Here is a 20,229-nt window from a genome sequence, read left to right on the forward strand (position 1 = left end):
CCACACTGGAAACATGGCTACAATCACATAGCATAAAGTGTGGTACAATAAAAATACAAGAACTGTGGTAATCTTGCTGTATGAGTTGCTCAAACCTGTTTCCATCTTTATGTCTTTCAGGCAAGATGTCACATGGATGGCTCCCATCTTATTCAGTAGCTGAAAATGAAGTAGTGCTAACCTACCTAATCCAGCACTACCCTGTCCTGTTTGGCTAGGCCACCCATGAGCAGCAGGAGAGGACCGCCCTATGGAAAGACCTAGTCCACAGGGTCAATGATGTCAGACTGCACAACTGCAGTTATGAGCAGGTCCGGCATCATTGTTCGCAATGCCTATCAGCATGCTGCTGCTGCAGTCTGGGGGGATTACCTTGCAACAGGGGTGGCCATGCCATCCATCCCCCCCGATGAGTGTAGAGGAACTCCTCGCCAGCCTCATGGCACTTGCCCATCCTCACAGCCAGCAACTGCCAGACACCATTATGGAGGTGGGTGCTATCCACACACTGGCTGAGGAACATGCAGGTAAGGCCACAGGGCACATCAGTAGACCAATGTTGCGTATACAGCCACATCTGTACAGGTAGGTCATACATATCTGACAATATATATATATATATATATATATATATATATATATATATATATATATACATATATATATATATATATTTTGCTGCTGCTTAGTAGTAATAAACAGGTGTGCATATGTGGTAGTATTGCAGGCATGTACTGTAATGCTGCACCCACCCTGTAGCAATGCCACACGTGTGGCCACTGACTTCGCATCTCTCACCCTCTTATGTAGGTCCCTCCGGTATACCACCAAGGCAGCAGCCTGTAGCTGGTGAGTATGGTTTATGTTGATGTATATTCCATGCACACATCTTACACACCTACCCAGAATGCATGCTGTACATGTGCACGTATTGTTGCTGTTAAATCCACGGCATCACAGTGGTGACCATGATGGGATACTGGAAGGGTATGTCAGACACCCGCAAGATAACTAACATCCTGTCATTGCAGAATGTGTCCACAGGGATTAACATAAAGGTGGGAGACATGGCCTATAGTAGGGACATGTGGAAAACATCACCCGTATACAGTGCATTAGCAGTGTATATACCAGCAGTACAATGGCAACTGTTACAGATTTACACAATGGCATAACGTATTACTGTGGTCCACATTATTAGCTGGGACTAGGCTGTAACATGTGGTGTTCAGTGTATGGTAAACTGCAAACTGACACACGTGTAGCCCTTACTTGTCATGCATCTGCAAAAAGGCTGAAGGTGGGGAGGGGGTGTCAGCATGACACACCAGTGCACTGCAGCAGGGATCCTAAGGATGCTAAAAATGGCTGCATCTGCACACAGTCAGGTTCAGGGATTGTGGCAGACATACCCTACCACCACAGCAATAGTGATGGCAGTGTGTGAACACCAAGGGATGTGCACGAGTAGACCTTGCAAACATGCAGATTTGGGGGACATGTGTAGGGCAGACTGAACATACACTGGCAAATGCAGATGGTTCATGCTAGTATACCCCTGCCAGGAGTAGTGACTGCTGTAGTACACATAACAATAGTTGCAACAAACCGTCATGATAAGGGTGTGCACACATATGTACACATGGAGTGTATGCATCGAGGTCAGCATCTGCACACCTAACACATTCCGTAGACACTGGACATATGCCACATATTAGGCTCATGTACTGTTAATGTTAATATATGCGGTGATGTGGTCTCATGGCAGATCAAGGAAGGATGCATCATATCAATAAGGGTGTGTACAACCCCCATAGCAACGGTATGGTCTGACTGTTGTCAGTGTAATAATATTGGATTGGACATACATGGTCCGCTGATATTGAGATCTGTAAACCAGACATCAGGCAGTCACAAATGACATCTGTCCATATATCATCCCAGGTATGTGTTGCTGAAAAACATAGGGGCTGTGATCATTAGAGCTGACATAACTGACACAGTACTACACATTCACCGATGAGTTGTACACCTGTGAGGTTTAGTGCACAGTACATGGCAGGGTGCAGAACAGGTGCACAGCAATGCTGTGTACATGGGTGCAGTGGTATCCAGGGGAAGGGGCATCACCTACTAACACAGCATATGCATCACACACATGTATACTGTTGCTAGCATGGATTGACTATAGCTGCACTGCATGCTGTTTTGTACCATATGTTAAGCATGTTGACAGATGGGTAATAGGAGAACTGTGTGTACTATCTTTGTGCAACCTTACGTGTGTGTATGTGTGTGTGTGTGTGTGTGTGTGTGTGTGTGTGTGTGTGTGTGTGTGTGTGTGTGTTGGTGGGTGGTTATTTTGTCTGTAGGGTCACTCTGGTAAAGTGGAGGCAAGGTGATGCATGTAGGATGCGTGTCTGCATGTGTGTGTGTTTGTGTGGGTGTCCATGTATGCACATGTGTGATTGTGGGCTTGTTCATACAGCAGTACTTCCCTTTGGGATCATGCAGTACATGGACATGGACTGACACATGACACACCAGGAATACTTGTCATGTATGTAATCACAGGACTGCTGATAGTATAATGAGGTCTGTAGCATGGAACATGCATTGGGAGGGAAGGTAGACACCAGGTATACCCTTAATATCGCATTCAGCAGAGAGGTGACTGACAACCCACGTATGCAGCACTACAGATGCATTGGGGAATTACTAGACAACACCAGGGAGTGTATCCATATATTACAGTCGTCAGATGATAGGTTGATTGAGCAGCATATCTGGCATGTATTGAGCAATACTTACACATGACACTCCAGTGCAAGAAATTATGGAGTGAACATAGTAGCCCCTCACATATAGGGGCCATGCTCACAATGTCCAGACATAAACAGGGTAAACACTGAATGACAACAATGAGGCCACGTAAAACCACTCCACTCAGGTCAGGGAGGTAATGGAGTAACAGGTCTTGTGTTGTGATCACTTGTCTAGGCATTTAGAGGAATGATACATTAATGAGTGGTATTAATGAGTGTATGTTACCAAGTGTGATGCAGGATGGAGAATGCATGGGAATAAACGTGGGACTGTCTTTAAAGTTATGGACAGGTAGGTATTAAGGTGGTGTGTGTGTGTGTGTGTGTGTGTGTGTGTGTGTGTGTGTGTGTGTGTGTGTGTGTGTGTGTGTACTGTTATGCAATGCTGTACAGGTCTTAAAGTGTGTTTCTTGTTTTCCCCATAGGTGGAAAGGTGGGTCAGGGTCCCTACTGCATGCAATCTGATGTTGGTGTCCATACAGACACAGAAGATTATGATAGTACCATTGAGGCACAGGTGGGGTTGTCAGGGGCAAAAACAGCGCCATCATTTGACATCCCCCTTTTACCTACCCCAACCCCGCACACAGTTTCAGTGTCTATACATACCCCATCACCAGTAGCCATAGTGGAAGGACAGCTGGCAGTTGGTGGCAGTGCACAGGACAGTGTGAAAATCATGCCTACTGTGTCTGGTCACAGCAGGCATAGCCAGATGTCTGGCAGGGCACCACATATGTAGATGTGCTAGGGTGCTCGTGGTAGGGACACTGGTCATCATGCCCCTGCAGACGCTCCACAACTGGTACCACCAGGTGCTTGTTTCAGGCTGTTATGGCGGCGCAGGCACATATGGAACATTACACCAGACAGGGCCTGATGCTGCAGAGGGCTTCTCTCACATCTGCAAGTGACAACTTCCATGAAATGTCTGGTGCAATCCGTGACTATACTGAGCTCATGAATAGATGGTCTGGTGAGATGATGGCCCTCATCGACTGTGATTTGTCCATGCTTGAACATGTGGTGGGAGTGCGGTGATGGCCGCGAGGATGTAGGCCAGCAACACCAATAGCTGGCAGTCAACATGAATTTGCTATGACAGCAAGAGGCTCCTGTAGTGGCAGTACATGCCCTGGCACTGCAGGAGGGCTGCTGTCCACACCACACCACAGCAGGCCACAAGCACATGGTGCTGGCCAGTCCCAGGAGGGACCTGGTTCCAGAGGACATCTGTCATCATTAGAGGAGAGTAGCACATCAAGACCTTTACCTGGACATGCCCATGGAACCCCTGGCAGGCACAGTCCATGTGGCTGTTGTGGCCGGAGGCAGTGAACTGCGCACCCTGCCAGGTATGGCCTGCAGCTGTCCATAAACATCTGTGTAGGGCAGCCACATAGCAGAACTGTGTGCATGCATACCCACACACTATACAAACACACCTAGAGCTACCCCATGCCTACACATACCACATCACCATGCCCAGTTCACCTGATTACACCCCTCACCCACACACATGGCGTCAAATGTATGGCCCACCCTTGGCCTCTGGCAAACCAACAGCACACCCTGTGAATATGATGATATCTATGCCACATCCCTGTCATCCATAACATCGATGGAGGGACAGGCTAATATGGTTCTGATGCACCCGCTGACTGTACTACAATGTAGTGTAACATGTCAGGAGTAAAGTTTCATGCATACATGTCAGCTAGTGTAGCCATCCAGCAATGATGCACTATAGCTGTTAGTAACACTGGTTGATTGTGGTCTCCATAATGTTATCCATTTGTGTTGTAGGTGTACATGTGTCAGCAGGAGGATGGTCTGCAGTCATATTCCACAAGAGGTATGGCACTGTGGTGACACAATGGCTGTGACATAACTAGAGTACAGTTGAACACAGGTCACAGGTTTGTACAACAGTTATTGCCTGTGCCACATGGACAGGTGACTCACTGGGATGTGTATAATCTGCAACCTGATGTAGACCCATCCACGTACACACACACTCTTACTTGGCAACACTGGGACTAGACCCCTACATAGGTATTTAGTGCTACTGAAGTGTGTGGCTTTCATTCACACACCACACAGTGTTTAGGGTGAGGTGTATTCCAGGTTACATGTTACATGCAGAACATCCCCAGACATGTACAGTATGCTAATGGGGGATGTATTGGTTGTATATGGACAATACATAGTGTGACATACCATTATACACACATTAACAGACACATAACAGGCAGACACACATCCGAGAGACCTGGGCCTATTGCTGCTAACTAACTTGACCATGTGTCCAATATGTTACAGGTAGGCTGCACACAGCACATGCATAACTGGGCTGGATTGTGGTATCTTTTACCTGTATGGTTGATGGTGACAGTGGTCACCATAAAGTGGTACATGTGGCATATACCGGGTGTACCTTGGTGTAACGACAGTGTACACAGCACCGACATCCCCCAGTGGACATTGTACTCCCTAACACCCATGAGGACACTCTGACATACCCACCATCACACATTCCCCGCGACTGTGACACAAAACATTGTATATCCCAAGAGTGGTACTACAGGGATATGCATCTAATGCACATGCCACAGGCATAGTAGGGTGTTGCATTGTCATGCCTCACCTATGGGCAGCAACAACACTATCTGTACTACTGTGTGGCAATGGGTGTTGTAATAGGAGTATGTGGCCTTGGAATGCTGTACCCTACAGATATACGGACATGCACACATACATACACTTGCCAGAACTCAATGGGTATACCATGCCTATCGACCCATTTGTACAACACTGTTGTGCTGGTACTGCAAGGCTTGTGTAGCCAGTAGGGAGAGGAGTGTAACAGGGTACATGTAATGTCCCACACAGCAGCAGCCATAACTGACTATGGCAATGGGTGTTGTGGTGGTTGTGGAGGCCCTCATGGAATTCCCAAGTACAGGTGTACTAACACACAGACACTGCTATCCTCAGTAATGCACATGTGCTTTGCTGCAGGGGATCATAGCTGTGTACCTAGCTATTGTCCATGGAGAGATGGGTTGTGTAGGGGATGTGTGTATAGTGGTATCCTGACACCTGTCATGTGGCAGCAGGCAATATATAGACAGACACCATTGTGGTGACCCTCAGGGTGAGAGTGATATGCATCAGCCAATCCTCTGGGTGCCTGCTGAACATGGCCACTGAGGTAATCAAGTTGACATGTATGCAACATGTATTACAACACATGGTTAGTGTCTGTGATGGAGACCTGTACTCAAGCATGTTCTGTTGACTGCGGTAGTGTAGTGGAGGTACCCATGGCATGTGGTGCATACAGGGTGTTGTCTCCTATATGTGCCAGTTCTTACACAGCTGGGCAGACATGTCAGTATCAATCAAGCATAGGTTGCCTGTACATATCCCAGCTGGATACCTGCCATCTGCATATCTGTACAGGGACTGACAGTCATCAGCTTGGCAAGTAGCTACGCAGTAGGATGAATGTGTTGACAGATAGATGTTTGACAGCAATATGTATGCCATAACTATATGTTGGAAGCTCTCACTAACATGTGCTGTACAGATGGTAGTCTACAGTTACATTCCACATGTCGGATCATTATCCAGGTAGGGGATATATACTGTGACACAGCTCACACACCAGGGACAAAACAGGGAGGCCTCAGAGTCCAGCTATGCCTGCAGGTGTGCCTGTTGTCAGTACTACATGTAGCATTCTTCTCTTGCCTGGGAAAGCACTGTCAGCAGTAGTACCACCATGATGCACTACATGCCAGTGTGACAGCATGTACCCTGGGCTACTATCCCTGTATGTAACACATTCACATGGATAACAGTGCTGCACAGGCCTCATATACTTGTGTGTCCAAGACATGACACTCACACCCCTTGCTACTGTAATGACAGCACATAGGCAGATGTATTGTACATGGCATTACATACACTTATTACAGATATCATTAAACTACTATGTTATCGGTCTGGATGGTGAGAACTGGTTACCAGGGCTAAGCCATGCTTAGCAGGTATCAACATTGCTCCAATATAACAGTTAAGCTGCTTTGCGCGCTGGTAGGTGACGCCTACACTGTGTAAGTGCCTGTACATTTACACGTAGCTTAGCACCGCTTAGCTTCATGCAAACCCATGCAAACATGCTTAAAGCTGCTCAAAACTACCTTAACCACTCTGTATCTGACAGCCCTTGTTCTACCCAGCAACAAAATGAACAGTCCTTGCAGCACTTGAACCCAGGACCCTGTACACTATTGTTACAACACTTCACCACTACGCCATGACCACTGTGAAAACAGCTGTTGTTTTTCAAATATATCTGTCAATACATATATTGATTAGTATTGAACAATTGCCTTTTACTTCCACAATTGTGTAGTACTTATTAATATGACTGTTGCATCACATATGTTGTTTTATCATAATGTACACATATCAGATACATAAACTGAGATACATTTGGGAGGGTATACATAACCGTGATGTTTCCACATGACAGGAATATGGATATATACATATACATATGTTGCTATATGTTGCTATATGTCTACATGTACATACACATGTATATTCATACATATGTCTGCATACACATCTGTATATTGCATCATAAATATGGCCATGTATAGATCTCTTTGTGCATATATATATATATATATATATATATATATATATATATATGTGTGTGTGTGTGTGTGTGTGTATATAGATATATGTATATATAGCTATATATGTATGCACATCCTATGTGTACAGATATGCCTATTTATGTAGCTATATATGTAGATATCTATAACTATATGTGCATACATATCTATTTTGATATACCTATCACTGTCAATATATATGTAGATATCCATAAGTATATGTGCATATGTATCTATATTTGTATATGTGTAGACATATATTGCTATGTATATGTATATATTTGAATGTTCATATGTATGTATATGTACACACATATATATATATATATATATATATATATATATATATATATATATATATATCCATCTATGTATGTCGATATGTATATGTGTACATATCTATATAGATATGTGGATAATTATATATACATATATGTTCACCATATGTCCAGAACATGGAGTGTAGTACTACCTCAGCCCCAATAGTCCCAACCTCTTAGTGCAAGGGGATGTCAGGTATGTATTGCAGGTATATATGTAGACTGTTGCTACTGTAATAGGGGTTGTCTTAACAGACATGTTGTGTGTGGGAGGTCACATCTGATTTTAACATGTGTGCCATTGGCTACTGGCAGACATCCTAAGGACATCATAGTACAGTACCACTGCTAGCCTAGTAATGATCCTGTGGACTAAAGCAGAGATATGGCCGATAAATGTGGACAGTCTGACACACTCTGATCAGTCCAGAGGTATACATAGAACCTCTTAGTGCAAGACTTGTGGACCAAGCCTGACAATGTTGATGTTAACAAGCCATGTAGATGGGTATATCACATAAATACTGGAATACATATGTCCCAATAGGTTATGTATTCACACACTCCTGTCTGTCCTGACGCATAATAATCACTGGTGCAGAGGTCACATGACCACATACTACCCACTAGTTAGTGACATACATCTGTACAGCATCCCACTGCTTTGTCAGAAATACATGACAGTTATGGTGACCCAGCAGCAGTACATCTGGCAAATATCTGGACATAACATCACACTGAGTAAGTACACTAAGTTGCTAGGCATGTAACAAAGCACTGTGCAAGCTACAGGCAGACTGCCACAACACTGGCCTACATGTCTTAAGGGGGAATAACCATGTACCTGCAAATATAGCAGGCTCTACAGGCATGTGACAGCACAGAGTAACAGACGCCTGTGTGAAAGTGCATACCCACAACCAATGTGAACACAGCCACAGCCACATATGGTAAGCTAGCTTAATATTACAGTATATGGACTGTCTGATCAACACCATCCTCATATGTGCCACTCACACACTAACCCTACATATACTGGGCCACTACACAGTGTGGTCCGATGCCTGTCTGTGGTATGGGACATGTGTGTGCTTGGCCCTACAAACATGTAAGCCGATAGGGTACCATACACTAGAGCAGCATGTAACATCAGATAGAACAGGACCAAGAACAATGACATCTACCACAGTCTGTACACAGGCCAATGTACATATTCGTAATACACACACTGTTGACAATCACCATAAGTACACAGACCTCAGTACCGTACACACAACCACAGAATGCCCAGGTTATGTCCTCAAATATAACTCCTAGTATACATAACATTTGTAGCAGTCTGCTATCTCAATGGCTTATCAGATATGATGTCAAAAAATAATGGTGTACAGAACATATGCACCTCTTACTGCATGACATATGTACAAAGGTTGACAAAGTTGTGGCTGGAGGCACAAACACAGGGCCAATATTGACATGTTGCTGTGATAACCTCATACATTTACTGTTGCAACAGGGTTTGTTGTGATATATGTCCTATGAGGGATATGAAATCAATAACTCTCATGGCTGTCACCATGTACAGACTGCAATCCTCACACTATGCTTCTGCAGTTCTCAGATAGTTGTTCTGTGAATAACGCAAGAAACAAAAGGCACCACACACTGCCCAGTCTGCAGATGACCCTACAGATGGGGGCTTCCTCAAAAGCATAGCACTGTCAAGAAAGGCATTAAAACATGTAGACCAGCGATATCCACACACACCCTGTTAAACTGACATTACTCCAAATGCAGAATAGCAAAATGTACGTTCTGTAGTCATGTCATGCACATCCCCCTCCTGTGTGTTGGCCTGTTTCCACAGTGTATGTTATTAAAGGTAAATTCCAAATCCATCTGTTATGCTGTTTGCCAAACACCAGATCTAGGTCCTGCTCACAGTGAATGAAAAAGCCCAACACCAACATGATGTTCCTAGATACTGGAGTGTGTTTCCATGCAATTGGTTATGGGAATGTTACCACAGCTGTTCCACATGCAATCAGCTATAGGAGGGCTGCAATTTGTGCGGAGGCCATCAGCTGATCATGTGCATCACTTACAAAATACAAGCTGCTCCCTAAGCAAAGCAGGTGTAGTTCTCCACATCCACCAGAGAGGGAGTGAGAGAGACAGACAGAGACAAAGTAAGTCAGGGAGGAGGTGGGAGAGTAGAAAACTAAGCATGTTTGTGTCACACACCTACCAGTACAGGATTTCAAACTCCTGACTGACTATATATTGCTATCACATGTCTATGCAGTTATTGCATGCGCCACATAGCTTACATGTTGAGGAGTTGTCCAAACATATATGTGATGGTGAGTGATATCTGCAACAGTGATATGGTAACAATACGGTAGGTGTAGTACACATGCCTGTCCACATGAACAGATGTCAGCATCAACACAGCCACACTCTTGCAGGGACTCAAACACATTGACACACTTGACAGGGTCAGGAATATGCTTCCTAACTAGTTAGTTTTCCACAATACAGTAAAGTGCAGGTATTACGTGCACCACAGGGGTTATTCGGAGGTTATATAGGCAAAGGGTATGTGAAGGTGTCTGACATCAGACAGCATGGTTCAGTATGCCAATGGGAGTTGTAGTGAGAGTGAATGTGGTCGAAAGAATCATACACCACACAGACAGACAGAGGGTGCCAGTACTGAAACGCATGTGTGCATTGCTTCATGGGTGTGTAGTGGTTGACTGTGCCAGAAGGTTATACAAGGCTAGTTGAAGGGTATACCTTGGCAACAGGCTACATGACAATGGTCTGCAGTGGGGCTTAGTGGTGTAGTGTCTGGATTGGCACACACAGGTGGGTATTGTATTCACCATCCTGTCACCTGGGTAACTATTGTGTGTGGCCATTGTTGTGCAATGCTTGCCATGTTTGTGTGCCTTAGTCCATGACATGGATGCTATCTGGGATGTGCAGATGCTATCTGGGATGTGCACACATCCCACATGTATGTACAGTGACATGTGGAACTGTACCTGGGGTATCTGTCCCATGCTGTGTACATAGATTATCATCAGATGTGCCTGTCCTGACCTCATGTGCCAGGAACTGGTAATGGAGAGCAGGTTGACCCTGCACCTACATTGATAGCATGATACAGATATTCCCTGGTGTCAGTGGCATCTGTCCATACAGGGCATGTGTTTAAGGCATGATATGTCCTTTGTGGGTCACTTTTGATGGCACCACATGTGTTCAGGTGTCCAGTGGGGAACATAGTGAAGGCACACTGTCTGCATGTATGTGCCTATTGTAGTGATGGAGAGGGTGCCATGCCCTCTGTAGTCCACTGTAATCACACTATGGTTACTATCTGTGGGCAATATGCAGGGTACTACCAACATAGCTGCTGTTGCCTAGGCAAGTGTGTTTGTGTATGAGACATGGGTTGAGAGTGTTCTCTTTGTAATACAAGGGTTGCTAACTTTGTTCACCAGGCCTTGATGTCATATGTAGGGGTATTCATTGCCATGCCAGCCTCTCGGCTATTTTCCATCTGTTATCCTTGTAAGGTGAACATTGTGACATATAATAGGGCCACCATATAAAAATTTGCAAAACCCACTCCCCAATGACTCCAGTTGTTACACCCTCAGAGACACCTCCACACAGAATATGAATGACAAACAGACACACACTTGCCATGTCGGGGATTAGAACTCCTACCTAACTAGTTTAATACACTATAGCATTACACAGTTATAGGACACATCAAGAAGCTTATTGGAGTACTCCTTCCCCAAAGGTGTATTTCACTGGGTATGACATCAGCAGGCTTGCCAAAGTGGAGGTTGTAGTGACTGTAAATGGCCTCAAAAGCATTGCACCCTACACAGACAAAGTAACACACACACAAGCATCCACACTTAACATGTGTGGGAATAAAAACCCTATCAAAGTATTATATCACACTATCGCATTACACTGTTATAGGACACACCACATAGATTACTGGGATACTTTTTTCCCAAAGGTGTATTTCAAAGTGAATGACATCAGCAGGCTTGCCAAACTAGGACATTTGAATTGCAGTAAGTGTGACTAGCCTAAAAAGGCATTTCTCCTTACACAGAGACACACACACACACACACACACACACACACACACACACACACACACACACACACACACACACACACACACACACACACACACACACAAACGCACACAGTTACCATGACTGGGATTAGAACTCCTACCTAACTAGTTCATCACACTACAGCATTACGCAGTTTTAGGACATGCCACAGAAATTACTGTGCTACTCTTTTCTCAAAGATGTTTTTCAAAGTGAATGACATCAGCAGGCTTGCCATAGTAGGGCTATGGGGAGGGCAGTGTGTGTGCATGGGCCATAACCCATTCATCTAGAGGTAGACACACCACACTCAGGCACACGCAGGTTTATATTCCACAGGTGAGTGTATACAACTGCTAGATGACTACTGCCTTGTACAGTCATGTTGCACAGCTAGCACTAGCACCACAGAGTCTTTAATGCTGAGGGCTATCAGTGGCTAATTTCTACAGTGAGTGACATTTACACATCATCTGGTTGTAGCCATTAAGCTGTGTGCTGGGTGGGACAGGCCTCATTATGGAAGGCTCTTTGTCACTGTCACTCTCTTCCACACATCTATGTATGTGTACTTTTGGCATATTATAGTGTGTTGGCCTTGGATATATGTGTGTATTCCCATCCAATGTGTGTGTAAAGCATGACTGGTGCATACTGAGGAGTGTATGCACTAACATCTGCAACTGTCAGATATGTATGGTCCACTGTTGTTGGCAGACATGGGCTTCATTTGTTTAAGTGTGTGAGCATGCCCAGTATGACCTTCCAGTATGTTGTTGTCTGACATTGCCTTCATTTTTCCAAGTGTGTGAGCATGCCCAGTATGCTCTTCTGTATTGAATGTATGGATCCATTCTAGGTAGTTTGTACTCCAGTGTAGACCTTTGTGTTCTACACCTACAGCTAGCAAACTGTTTCTGCAGGATATCTGTAGGTCAGTTGGCAATATGGGGTCAAACTGTGCAAGGGATAATGTGTACTGTAGGTGATTGTGTCTGTGCTGCTTCTGCTACATGGGGTACTGGTGTTAGCAGAGATATTCAGACTGTGATGTTTTATGTCCTCAAGTACTGTCAGGTGGACATTTATGCTCGCAGTTATGTCCTGGGAACACAGGATGAATGCAGCTGTGTCCAGTATTGTGGTCAAACGTCTACATATTCATGGAAAGTTATGCCATTCTGGAGGGGGAGCTGCAGAAACCTGCTGCTGGGTCTGTGTATTCAGTTCAGCACCTTGGTACAGTGATGACAGAGGATTCCATACTTGTACATCCATCAATGTGACAGTATGGCCTTATCTTGCTGTGGCAATATCTCACAACTGTACAGATTCTCACAGGTTACCCAGAGGCAGGGGTCATAAGTCAGGACATTACCCCTATTGTGGTGTACAGGCAGGTTTGTAGCCATTCATTTTTGTGTTTGCAGCCAGGGATAGTATGTGCACATGGCTGTGTGTCAGACTTTGCACATTCCATGCTGCCAATTCTCCCACCCCTCCCTCTATTATTCTATCCTCTTCTATACATTATCCATACATTCACTGATACTTTCCCTATAGTTATCACCTCATCACAGCTGTGTTTTTGTGTTGGTCCACAGTTCATGCAGGGGGACATGGTGGACATGTTACTGTGGTTTGTCCACATGGCCTTGCATATGGCTTATGTGGAGTGTGTTATGTTGTTATTTGGTGTCCATGACATAACATACATTGGCAGTGCGGCTGAGACGCAGGCCTTTGGCAGAGGCCTGTAGGCCATTTGGTGTTGATGCAGGCCAGCTGTGGCAGGCCATTGCATTCTGTCAGTCCTACAGTCCCAGACTGCCATACAATATATTCCCCTGGGGTGACAGGGTAGGTGTTCATGCCAATACTTTCTATCAGTATTGATCAGGTGGTGTGGATGCTGGCAGAGTGCTGCTTACAGCTAGGGACACACTTGCATGGGACACCTGCACTGCATGCTGCATTCCTTCGCTATTGCCATACGCAGGTGGGGGGTCATATTGCACCCATTCCCAACAGCAGGGATAAGACGGTAGAGGTACCTGTGGGTGGTGTTTGGGTGAGGTGGGTGCATGTGTGCTATGGACACTACTTGCATCTGACTGACAGATATGCATGGGTCATTCCAGTTATGCTGGCTTGCAGGGACATCAGCCATTTCCTAATACATCAGTCCTATCACCTTTGTGATCTGCAAGTGTTCAGCCAGACAACATTGGTATTCCCTACTACAAGCCCAGATAATGTGATGTATACCTGTATGTACAATTCCAAGGGTGTGTCCATTTCACGGTTACACATTATATACTATATGTCTGAGGTACTTTTCCCTGTGTGCTGCTTGCATATCTAGCCCAACAGTCATGCCATGTCCATCTTTCAGATGGTGACACATATTACCACCATACATTTACAATGGCTTACTGCTAGAATGTGTTATACTGGGGAGCATTGTATTTGGCACTGCAGTTGTGAGGACTTGGCCCTGTCATCAGCAGTAGTTGGCAATGGCCAACAGGTCAAACCTCAACATGCATACATACTGACCACTCTCACACAATGTGAAACACACACCAACCCAGCACATGCATACCTGCATATTGTACAAATGCTACAATCTATCCTGCTACCTTGGTCACCTCATGTCATCTGTGCTCCACTGGTATTATACCTACACATACTTGTTACTACATGTCTACATCGGATTGGAGGGGGGCACACCTGACTGTTACTACATTTCTACATAGGATTGGGGGGCACACCTGACTGTTACAACATGTCTATATCGGATTGGGGGGCACACCAGACTGTTACTACATTTCTAAATAGGATTGGGGGCACACCTGACTGTTTCTACATTTCTACATAGGATTGCAAGGGACACACCTGACTGTCACTACATTTCTACTTAGGATTGGGGGGGGGCATACTTGACTGTTGCTACATATCTACATCGGATTGGAGGGGGCACATCTGACTGTTACTACATTTCTACATAGGATTGGAGGGGCACACCTGCTGTTACAACATGTCTATATTAGATTGGAGGGGGCACACCAGACTGTTACTACATTTCTGAATAGGATTGTGGGGGCACACCTGACTGTTTTGACATTTCTACATAGGATTGCGGGGGGCACACCTGACTGTTTCAACATTTCTACATAGGATTGGGGGGGCACACCTATTACTACATTTCTACTTAGGATTGGGGGGCACACCTGACTGTATCTACATTTCTACATAGGATTGTTGGGGGCACACCTGACTGTTACTACATTTCTACTTATGATTGGGAGGGCACACCTGACTGTTTCAACATTTCTACATAGGATTGGGGGGCACACCTGACTATTACTACATTTCTACTTAGGATTGGGGGGCACACCTGACTGTATCTACATTTCTACATAGGCTTGGGGGGCATACCTGACTGTTACTACATTTCTATTTGGATTGAGGGGGCACATCTGACACTTGTACACATTTGCTATGACTGCACTGGTATGTCAGGTACTCCATTTAATTCTGTATTGTAACCTTTCATGCTGACTAGAGACATATCAGTGTACTACAGGTCTTAGGTTTGATTGATCTACATATCCGTTTCTGACTTCTTACCCTTCAGAACTAACATCCCACTGCCTGACCTGATGTAGTGTGTCTATGTAGGCCTGGGGGGAGGGAGGTTACCCGTAGCCATTATTCAGAGGCCTTAGCACAGCCTTTGTTTGTGTTTGTCTACACCTGTCCTGCTGGCTGAGACTGTTGTTGGGTATGTGAACCTCCCTGACTGGCATGTGTGTGTCATATGGACACACATGTGGCCCAGCACATTTCCTGTAGTGTGTTTTGTCACCATGTGTAGTACTGGCTACTATGGTGACACCAGTATTTGTTACAGATCACATGCTGCCACTATAGGTGACTACTATCTGCTGGCATCCCATTCAGCTACCCGACTCCCTTGCATGCTCACATCCATTCCGTAGATACAAGTAACAACACATACTAGTCCATTCGGCAATTGGTAATAAGAGTGACATACCATGTGGGTGTGCCAGTATTGAGGATGGTGCTGGAGGGCTGCCCATGTCAGATGCACATTGTACACTCCCTATACATGGTTGAGCACAGGTAGTGTAATTTTTGGTATCCATTTTACTGTATGTGGGAGTCAGAGAGAGGTGTCATTCCCTGGGTCCATCCTGTGTCAGTGTATGTGCTATGTGTTGCCTCTTTGCCAAGGCCAGGGCATACTGGGCATGCCTCCTTCTGCCTACTGGGGCAGGCTCAGGTTGTTCCTCCTCCGAGTCACTCTGTGCTTGGGCAGGCCTTGGCAATGGTTGGGGGCTGTGTGGCCCTGCCCCGTGCTGTTCCTGCTGCAGCTGTTTCCACAGGAACATATTGTGTAGCATGGCACATACAATGACAATTTGAGTATGTGTAGCTGGGGAGTACTGCAAGGCTCCACCAGATGTGTCCAGGCACCTGAACTGTGACTTAGGTATCCCAAACATATGCTCTGTTATAATTCTGGTCTGTGCGTGTGCCTCATTATGGAGTTCTTGTTCAGGTGTGTGTGCATTTCTGATGGGTGTCATCAGCCATGGCTTCAGTGCATAACCAGCATCCCCCACTAGGTGATCATGAGGGACGTCCCCATTGGCAAATCTCTGGTACAGCTGTGTCAGATGCCAGATGTGGGAATCATGATAGCTTCTAGGGCAGCCAGCACACACATTCATTATTATGCCCTGGGCATTGCACACGACCTGGCAGTTGATGGAGGGAAGCCCTTGTGGTTGATGTAGACCGTACTCCACTTACCGGGTGGTGCTTTGATGCATATGTGCATGCAGTCTATAGCTTTGGAAGGTACCTGCAGCTAGTATTCTTTGGCCAACACATACCTTGGTATCCACTGGGATGGCTCCCCCTCTGTTAGTTCTGTGTGTCAGCCGTGGCTGGCACAGCTCAACAATTTGTTGTAGGAGGTCCCTGTCCACCTTATAGTGCTCCACTATCTCCAGCTCATGTAGCCTCTGGTAGGTTACCCTGGGTCTGTACACTCTTCTCCGTCTCCTCACTGTGGGTTGGTCAACAGCATTCTCATCCTCACCACCCTCAGCCTCTTCCACATGTTGATGTATGATAGCTATTGCAGCCCCTATCATTTTGTTGTTTTATTTGTTAAAATTCCCCCACTTGTATACACCGGTGGTATAGAGTATGTGGGAAAAACTAGAGGCAAAGGTGCTTGCATAGTTTATACTAGTGTTCTGGGCTGGGCTGGTCTGCTGCCTGTGTAATTGTCTGATTCTGATACATTTCACCTGCCAGCTATGCTAGTTCTCCCTGATTACCTTCCTACTGCTGTTTTTCCTTCCCATTGTCTTCCTGTTTAAGCCCGGGGATGCACCACCCAAACACAGTGTTCAAATGTGCACAGAGCTACTATTTACTGGTTTACTTTTTTTTTCCTTTAAAACCTGGTGCGCGGCATGCACACCCGCTTAGGCAATGTAAAGAGTGCTAGGCAGCCTCAGACAACCCCCCCCCCCCTGCTTAGCTCTGCTATGCTAAGGGCAAACCCGAGTCACAGGGCTCCAATCCACTTACAGTATGCCTGACACATCCCTTTATGATGTCAGCTAACTCCTAGGCTTGCACCAAGCTATTCCTGCTCTTACACTGCTGGGTGCTGACTAGCATGCAGAGGAAACCTGGGATTCAGTATCATTCCCATCATTTTCATAGGATTGCCTGCTGATGCATAGTTACAGGACCCACACTGAGCCACCCCCCCTAACAACCACTGTTCACTGGCCATGTTGTCTTCTGCCTGTCATTGAGTATAATGGCAAAATAGTGATTTTAGTTAGAATGCTTATTTCAGGGGTTTTTTTTCCACTTAATCCCGTTTGCGCACCGCTGCCCCATGCTTAAACAGCTGAAATTGGCTAAAAAAAATTAAAAGTAATTTTTTTTGCAACTGTTTTCCATGCCAATGGCCACATATTTGGCCACTGGCATGCTTTCAACACAATATACACCCTTTAATTGGAGCTGTCATGCCTCTGTTTGCAGTTTGCAGAAATGTACTTGGTTACTAACTGAGTACTTTTCTGCAGATTACACTAGTCCTGCACGGCCGGCTGACAGCTTCCTGGATCACAAATTCACCTCATTTGCATGGGTTTCACATGCAAATTAGGTAATTTGCATACAGGAGCTGAGTCTGTGCAGGACTAGTGCAGGAGCTCATGTACGTCCCTGCAGCTTATTCCTGGATCGTACGGCAGACATATTGCCTACTGGAGCTCCTGCACTAGTCCTGCACACCATGCAGGGCTTGCTGAATCCAGGGGTATATCTGCACTAATTAATAAATAATCCAATAAAAAGTTCAATTAGCCATACAAGGTAAATGAGTAAAAACATATTACAATTGTGCAAATCACTTATAAAAACATTACAATGTCATTCAAAGGGAAACATACCTATACAAAGAATGAGCGACTCCTGTTCATTATGCATAAATGAACCATAACAAAATAGAAAAGTATAAATATGTAAAAATTGAAATACAATTCTAGTATAATAAAATAAATTCTATTCTAAAGGGAAGAATAATTACATTTCTAGTAAAACTGCCATCTCATGTTCACATAAATAATTACAACCCCTTAATTCACAGTTTCTGACCCCTAAAAATTAACATTAAGTTAAAATTGTGCTAAAATATTAACATTAACATTAAATTTAAAGTCTGGCAGACAGGAACTTTAACACAGGAATAAGAGAAATATTCTCATTAAATCCAAGAGATTTATTGGCGTCCAATATTAATTGCAAGTATATTTCTCTATGTTCAATTTTGTTTTCCCATTGTCCTCCCCGAACATTATATGGAATTTCCTTGAGTACGAAAAATGTAAAAAAATGCCATCTTACAATTGATAGTATGTTTGTAAAGTGCATTTGTATTATCTTTCCTTCAGATATCATACAAATGTTTATAAATTCTTCTTTTAAGTGCCCTTTTGGTTTTTCCCACATAAAATACAGAACATTTTTTTTACATTCAGCTAGTATACCACCCCCTTACTGTTGTAACCTGAATATTTTTTGCCTGTATAAATCTATCTCTACTTTGTACATATAATATGCAGTTTCTTTGTTACTAATATGAGGACATTGGGCACATTTTTCACATTTATATGTAGCCTTTTTTCTTCATAAATTTGTATTTCTCCGAAAATCATTCTCTAAATAATTTTTAATATTCTTATGTCTTCTATAGGTAAATCTAAGTTGTTGTTTGAATATAGTATCCAAATCTGAAATACTGGAAAACATTTTCCACTTTTTAGTAATAATGTTTTTAATAACCCCAGCATCCTTATTAAAGTTCATAACAAAAGCTCCTGACTGCATTTCTCCCTGTTTTACCCTATTAGCAAATTTCTTAATTTTATCTGCATCATTATTTCCTTCAGAAAACAATATCCCTTTTCCTAACTAGGGATTAAAATCTATCCTACCTTCCCTTTATTACTTCTTTCAAAACTTGTTCTATCAATTTAATAGGGTATTTTCTATCTATAAACCTATTTCTCAGAATATCACATTCACATTTAAAATCAATTTCACCTGAAGTCATCCTTGATATTCTAATAAATTGTCCTTTTAAAATGTTTCTTTTTTTCTTTTTCATTTTTGTTTATCCTTGACTCCCCTCCTTCCATCCCCCGGACATTGGATTTTTTGTGGAACAGACAGCTAACATAATTGTTCATGAAATATGCATATAGTTCCAGATCTGGTCTCTATTAATGCCTTGGGTTTCCTTCTTTCTTTCTTTCTTTCTTTCTTGCTTTCTTTCAGTCTGTCTTTTGCAAACTTGATCTGACCATTATGAGTACAGGTTAAGCTCAAGAGTTTTTGCTGATCACGAGCTGTAGTAACAGAAGATGCTCAGAACCGAACCCAATTATGTTCAGGATAAATGAAAATGAACAACACAGATGGAATGTTATGATAAGTACATAACTTTTTTATTCCTAGTATGTGCCATGGTACCTAGCGTGTGACATGGTATGTATCCTACAGACTACACTTTCTTTGGAACAGACTCCTCATCCATGTAAAGCAGGGTTCCTCCCTAACCCAATTCAAGTGTAACTTGGACAATTGGATGGGGAACAAGAAATTCATCCCTGGC

This window comes from Protopterus annectens, chromosome 5.part0 (assembly GCF_019279795.1).
Source record: "Protopterus annectens isolate FY-2018-M chromosome 5.part0, PAN1.0, whole genome shotgun sequence".
NCBI lineage: Eukaryota > Metazoa > Chordata > Ceratodontiformes > Protopteridae > Protopterus > Protopterus annectens.